Below are 7,254 nucleotides of genomic sequence, written 5' to 3' on the forward strand. Positions count from 1 at the left end.
AATCTTGAAAAAAATGTAATTTATTTCCCATTAAACTATTAAATCTATCTTATCTGAATTTATATGTAAACATTGAATTCATTATTGTTGATGGACGCGCTACCCCACACAAAGTGGTAAATATTCCTCCGGATGGTTCATGTCTTTTCCACTCTTTATCTTATTTACTTTATGGAAATCTGACTAGAAGCAACCACATCCGCTGTCTTACTGTCAACCATGTACTGTGCTGTTGGCAGAGGTTAAAAGTCTGGACTGATGATGGGAGAGGTAGTAATTATTTAACAGAAGAAGATTACAGGGAGGAAGCTGTCAGCTTGAGAAAGACTCTGTTCTTTGTGAGTCGAAACGTCGGTGTAATTTGGTCGTTTGGGAATAAAGATATTATGCATTAAAGACACACAAGCTGTGCCAGATATATCTTTGATATCCACACTACAACATCGTTTGGTGCTGCTTCCCTACTACACTGCATCTCTGGATTTGTTGAGGACGTTGGTCCAGTCCTTTCAAGAAGCTTGCATCTGTGTGTATTTCCAGCAAAGAAAAAAACCCCTCCTGAGTAGGATTTGTCGGTGAGTGCTGCTGCTTATAAACAGCAAATCTGTAGCAAAGTACACTAAAAAAATCCACAATCTCTTAGAGACGCAGCATCTAAATACACCCCACAACACCCTGATGTAAACAGGAAGGCAGTTGCTAAATACACCCCACAACACCCTGAGGTAAATAGAGCCTGTGTTAAAAAGTACACTGGGTCAAATCCTAAAGTTCATCAAGATGCTGCAGCAAAATGTGTCCAGACTCATCCACATGTTAATCGAGACGCTGTTTCCAGATATGATCCACACAATGAAAAACGACTTCAGTGTAAAAAGCAAGTTTGGAGTAAAAAGAAAAATTCTGGATTTACATATGATCCTGATATTTTATATGAAAGTGATCGATCTGTCACTATAGGAAGTATGGAAACTGTTTGTGTTTTCTGTGAAGCTCTAAAGTGGAAAGATGAGACTCCTGGAATGTGCTGTTGTAGTGGTAAAGTTCAACTTCCTCCATTTACAGACCTACCCATACTTCTTAATTCCCTTTTCATAGGGGAACATCCTGAAAGTGAACACTTTTTGAATTTAATCCGAAAATACCACAGTGCTTTCCAAATGACTTCTTTTGGAGCTAAGCAGGTTGTGGAAGGAAATTTCATGCCTACCTTCAAAGTTCAAGGACAGGTTTACCACTTAATAGGTAGTTTATTGCCGTCTCCTGAACATCAGCATACGTTTTTACAAATTTATTTTGTCGGTGATGAAGAAGAACAAATTAATATAAGATGTAAAAATGCATCTGTTGTCAATCCTAATTTGATTCGACAGCTTCAAAGAATGCTTCATGACTGCAACCCGTACATTAAAGACTTTAAATCTGCAGTGGAAAGTCTACCCAGTGATGACAAGGATCAGTTTCAAATAGTCATTCATGCTGAAAGAAATCCTGTTAATGCTCATAAGGGCTGTTTTAACAAACCTACAGTCAATGAAGTTGCAGTCGTCATAGTAGGCCAAACATTTGAAAAAAGGGATATCGTGTAACAAGCTACAGACAGCAAACTTCATAGAATCAGCGAAGTTCATCGATCATATGATGCTTTACAGTACCCAATTATGTTTTGCTATGGAGAAGACGGCTATTCCATATCTCTGCCTCAGGTACATCCTACCACGAAACAGCCACTTAACAAAACAATCTCACCTTTGAATTTTTATGCATATCGTCTAATGATAAGACAAAATAAACAAAATCACATATTCCACTGTAGATCTTTGCTTAGCCAGTTTTTGGTGGACATGTATGCAAAAATAGAAACAGAGAGGTTAAATTTCATCCGAAATAACCAGAAAACATTGAGAGTTACATTCACCTCAAAGACGCCATTGATAAAAATGATGCAGACATCAGACAGTTGGGCCAGGCTGTTATCTTGCCATCGTCATTCACAGGAGGACCACGGTACATGCACGAACGTACCCAGGATGCGATGACCTATGTGCGTCACTATGGCCGTCCAGACTTATTCATTACCTTTACATATAACCCAAAATGGACAGAAATTACAGAAGCTCTACTCCCCAGGCAAAAACCCCAGCATCGTCATGACATCACAAGTCGAGTTTTCCATCTTAAAGGGGTTGTCCCGAGGCAGCAAGTGGGTCTATACACTTCTGCATGGCCATAATAATGCACTTTGTAATGTACATTGTGCATTAATTATGAGCCATACAGAAGTTATAAAAAGTTTTATACTTACCTGCTCCGTTGCTAGCGTCCTCGTCTCCATGGAGCCGACTAATTTTTGGCCTCCGATGGCCAAATTAGCCGCGCTTGCGCAGTCCGGGTCTTCAGCAGTCTTCTATGGAGCCGCTCGTGCCAGAGAGCGGCTCCGTGTAGCTCCGCCCCGTCACGTGCCGATTCCAGCCAATCAGGAGGCTGGAATCGGCAGTGGACCGCACAGAAGAGCTGCGGTCCACGAAGGTAGAAGATCCCGGCGGCCATCTTCAGCAGGTGAGTATGAAGACGCCGGACCGCCGGGATTCAGGTAAGCGCTGTGCGGGTGGTTTTTTTAACCCCTGCATCGGGGTTGTCTCGCGCCGAACGGGGGGGGGGGTTAAAAAAAAAAAAAACCCGTTTCGGCGCGGGACATCTCCTTTAAAGTTAAAAAGATCATGACTTTGTTAACCAAAGGGAGTCTTTTTGGAAAGCCCAGATGTTACATGTATTCTGTCGAATGGCAGACACGTGGTCTCCCTCACATTCATATTTTGTTATGGCTTGAAAATGCAATCACACCAGACCGGATTGACAATATAATTTGTGCAGAGATACCAAATCCAAAAGAAGATCCTATTCTGTACAACATTGTTAAACGTAATATGATACATGGGCCATGTGGAAACTTCAACCCACATTCCTAGTGCATAAAGGATGGCAAGTGCTCCAAGAGGTACCCCATGCCTCTCCTCAGTGACACCCAGACTGGTGATGATGGGTATCCGAAGTACAGAAGAAGATTACCAAGTGAGGGTGGGTTTACAGTAACTATTGAGAAGGCTTAAGGGACTTGGGTACTTGATAACAGCTGGGTAGTTCCTTTTAATCCTGTTCTTCTCCGCACCTTTAATGCACACATCAATGTTGAGTACTGGAATTCTGTCAAATCCATTAAATATATTTGCAAGTATGTGAATAAAGGTAGTGATCAGGCCACATTTGCAGTGGAGAATGAATGTGATGAAATAAACATATACCAGACAGGTCGCTATATTAGCAGTTCTGAAGCCATTTGGCGTTTTTTTTCTTTTCAAATCCATGAAAGATTCCCTTCAGTAATGCACCTTGTGGTTCATCTGGAAAATGGGCAAGGAGTCTATTTCACTGGAGATAATGCAAAAGACAAAATTAACACCCCTTCAAAAACTACTCTTATAGGATTTTTTGAACTGTGTAAGGTTGATGGCTTTGCAAGAACCCTCCTACACCACAAAGTTCCTTCATTCTATTTATGGAAAAAAGATAGATTTGTTCGAAGAAAACAAGGAACGTTTGTTATAGGATATCCAGGAGTGAAAAAAGACACCGTTCTTGGTAGAGTTTATACAGTGCATCCAAATAACTCTGAATGTTACCATGTGCGACTGCTCCTGCATGAGGTTCGGGGCTCCACATCTTTCAGTCATCTAAAAACTGTTGATGGTGTGCTTCATCTAACATTCCAGTCAGCATGTAAGTCACTCGGCTTACTTGAGGATAACAGTCATTGGAACAGAACATTGGAAGAAGCAGCTTTGTCTGATTCAGCAGTTAGGTTGAGAGAATTGTTTGCCATCATGGTGGTCTTTTGTCAGGTGTCTGAGCCATTTCTGTTGTGGGAGACTCACAAAGACAATTTCTCTGAGGATATCTTGCGGCAAGTGCAGAGACATAATCAGGAAATAAACATACAAAATAAAGAGCATATTTATAACAAGACCTTGATTTTGCTGGAAGACATCATTCTGTCTTTGGGAGGTCGAACCTTACAAGAGTATAGCTTACCGGAATCAATACGAACTGATGACATTTTGGAAAACCGAGAATATCTGAAGAAAATTAATTACGATGTTGCAAAACTGAAAGACACAGTGACAAAACATGAAGCATGCCTTACTGGTGACCAAAGATTGTCTACCATAAAGTACTACAAAGTGTTGTGTCTAATTCAAACAAAGTCTTCTTTTTGGATGCATCAGGAGGAACTGGAAAAACCTTTTTGATAAATTTGTTGTTGGCCAAAGTAAGGAGCACAAAAAACATTGCAATTACTTTGCAATGGCAATTGCAAAGTAAGGAGCACAAAAACATCCTCAGGCATTGCTGCTACACTACTACAGGGAGGAAGAACATCACACGCCACCTTCAAGCTGCCATTAAATTTAAATCGAGTTGAAGCCCCAGTCTGCAGTATTTCGAAGCAGAGTGACCTTGCACGAGTACTCCAAGACTGCAAACTTATAGTGTGGGATGAATGTACAATGTCGCATAAAGCTGGAATAGAGGCAGTTGACCGCACTCTTCGAGATCTCCGTAACAGCAACAAACTTATGGGAGGAGTCACAGTGTTGTTCTCAGGAGACTTCAGGCAAACTTTACCTGTCATGCCCCGAGGTACTCGTGCTGATGAGGTCAATGCTTGCCTCAAGAGTTCCTTCCTTTGGCCAAAAGTAGAAAAATAATCTCTTTCTACAAATATGAGGGTTCATCTGAGAGGTGACATCAATGCTGGCGGATTTGCTCATCTTCTGTTAAAAATAGGCAATGGAGATCTTAACAACATCCATAGCATCCTTAGCATCCCACTAAACCTGTGAACTACTGTCAACTCTGTAGACAGTCTTATAGCAGAAATATATCCTGACTAGAGATGAGCGAACACCAAAATGCTCGGGTGTTCGTTATTCGAAACGAACTTCCCGCGATGTTCGGGGGTTCGTTTCGAATAACGAACCCCATTGAAGTCAATGGGCGACCAGAGCATTTTTGTATTTCGCCGATGCTCGCTAAGGTTTTCATGTGTGAAAATCTGGGCAATTCAACAAAGTGATGGGAACGACACAGCAACGGATAGGGCAGGCGAGGGGCTACGTGTTGGGCTGCATCTCAAGTTCACAGGTCCCACTATTAAGCCACAATAGCGGCAAGAGTGGGCCCCCCCCCTCCCAAAAACTTTTACTTCTGAAAAGCCCTCATTAGCATGGCATACCTTTGCTAAGCACCACACTAGCTACAACAAAGCACAATCACTGCCTGGATGACACTCCGCTGCCACTTCTCCTGGGTTACATGCTGACCAACCGCCCCCCCTCCCCCCACAGCGCACACCAAAGTGTCCCTGCGCAGCCTTCAGCTGCCCTCATGCCACACCACGCTCATGTCTATTTAGAAGTGCGTCTGCCATGAGGAGGAACCGCAGGCACACACTGCAGAGGGTTGGCACGCCTAGGCAGCGACCCTCTTTAAAAGGGGCGGGGCGATAGCCCACAATGCTGTACAGAAGCAATGAAAAATAGAATCCTGTGCCACCGCCATCAGGAGCTGCACACGTGGGCATAGCAATGGGGAACCTATGTGCCACACACTATTCATTCTGTCAAGGTGTCTGCATGCCCCAGTCAGACTGGTAATATGTACCTTAACAGTAACCGCGTTGGTGGGAATGTGGTGGTGACTGCGGACCTAGTAGCGCGGTTTTATTTTGTTGGTTTTCGGAATGTGGCCAGGATTAAGTGGGCCGTGGCGGGGGGATGGTGGGGGGGCTCTCTTGTAGTGTCGGTAAAGGTGAAATTCTTGGACTGCCACCAGACGAACCAATGCAAAGGCATTTGCCAAGAATGTTTTCCCTGTTGGAGGAGGAGGGGGATGTTTTTGAGGCACTACGTGTCCTCTCCACGTGTCCGTGGTTATATGCACCTTAACAGTAACCGCGTTGGTAGGAAACGGCCTCGCCGCCATCATGTCTTTGGGACGCCTCTGTTTCCACACCCCAGAGACATACCATTAGCAGCGGTATAGGCAGAGCCCATAATTCGTAACATTTCAGCCGTAGCATTAGGACAGGCCCCACTAACATATCACTAGCAGCATTATAGGAGGAGCGCAGTCTTCGTTCCATGTCAGCAATAGTAGCACTCAAGACAGGCCCCAGTAACAATTCCGAAGCAGCAGTATAGCGGGAGCGCAGTCTTCGTTCCATGTCAGCAATAGTAGCACTCAAGACAGGCCCCAGTAACAATTCCGAAGCAGCAGTATAGCGGGAGCGCAGTCTTCGTTCCATGTCAGCAATAGTAGCACTCAAGACAGGCCCCAGTAACAATTCCGAAGCAGCAGTATAGCGGGAGCGTAGTCTTCGTTCCATGTCAGCAATAGTAGCACTCAAGACAGGCCCCAGTAACAATTCTGAAGCAGCAGTATAGTGGGAGCGCAGTCTTAGTTCCATTTCAGTAGCCTTAGTATAGCCAAGGCCCAAGTTACATTTATGTAGCTAAAGTGTAGGCCAACCCCACACACACTTCTGTACCATGAGTGCAGGCGAAGAACATACAAATTGCTATGATTACACTGTAGGTGAGGGCCCCAAAAAATTGGTGTACCAACAGTACTAATGTACCTCAGTAAACATTGGCCATGCCCAACCAAGATGGCAGGTGAAACCCATTAATCGCTTTGGTTAATGTGGCTTAAGTGGTAACTAGGCCTGGAGGCAGCCCAGTTTAACGAAAAATTGGTTCAAGTTAAAGTTTCAACGCTTTTAAGAGCATTGAAACATATAAAAATTGTTTAGAAAAATTATGAGTGAGCCTTGTGGCCCTAAGAAAAATTGCCCGTTCAGCGTGATTACGTGAGGTTTCAGGAGGAGGAGCAGGAGGAGGAGGAGGAATATTAGACACAGATTGATGAAGCAGAAATGTCCCCGTTTTGGATGGTGAGAGAGAACGTAGCTTCCATCCGCGGGTGCAGCCTACGTATTGCTTACGTATCGCTGCTGTCCGCTGGTGGAGAAGAGAAGTCTGGGGAAATCCAGGCTTTGTTCATCTTGATGAGTGTTAGCCTGTCGGCACTGTCGGTTGACAGGCGGGTACGCTTATCTGTGATGATTCCCCCAGCCGCACTAAACACCCTCTCCGACAAGACGCTAGCCGCAGGACAAGCAAGCACCTCCAGGGC

The 7,254-nt window shown here is 44.1% G+C and overlaps 2 pseudogenes; both read left to right on the plus strand.

Annotated features, from left to right (window-relative positions):
* Window positions 1-780: 780 nt before the first annotated feature.
* LOC136587409 (uncharacterized) lies at window positions 781-2,233 on the plus strand (annotated as a pseudogene).
* Window positions 2,234-2,720: 487 nt separating this feature from the next.
* On the plus strand, window positions 2,721-4,901 carry LOC136587410 (uncharacterized; annotated as a pseudogene).
* Window positions 4,902-7,254: the final 2,353 nt, after the last annotated feature.

This window comes from Eleutherodactylus coqui, chromosome 13 (genome assembly GCF_035609145.1).
Source record: "Eleutherodactylus coqui strain aEleCoq1 chromosome 13, aEleCoq1.hap1, whole genome shotgun sequence".
Classification (NCBI taxonomy): Eukaryota; Metazoa; Chordata; class Amphibia; order Anura; family Eleutherodactylidae; genus Eleutherodactylus; species Eleutherodactylus coqui.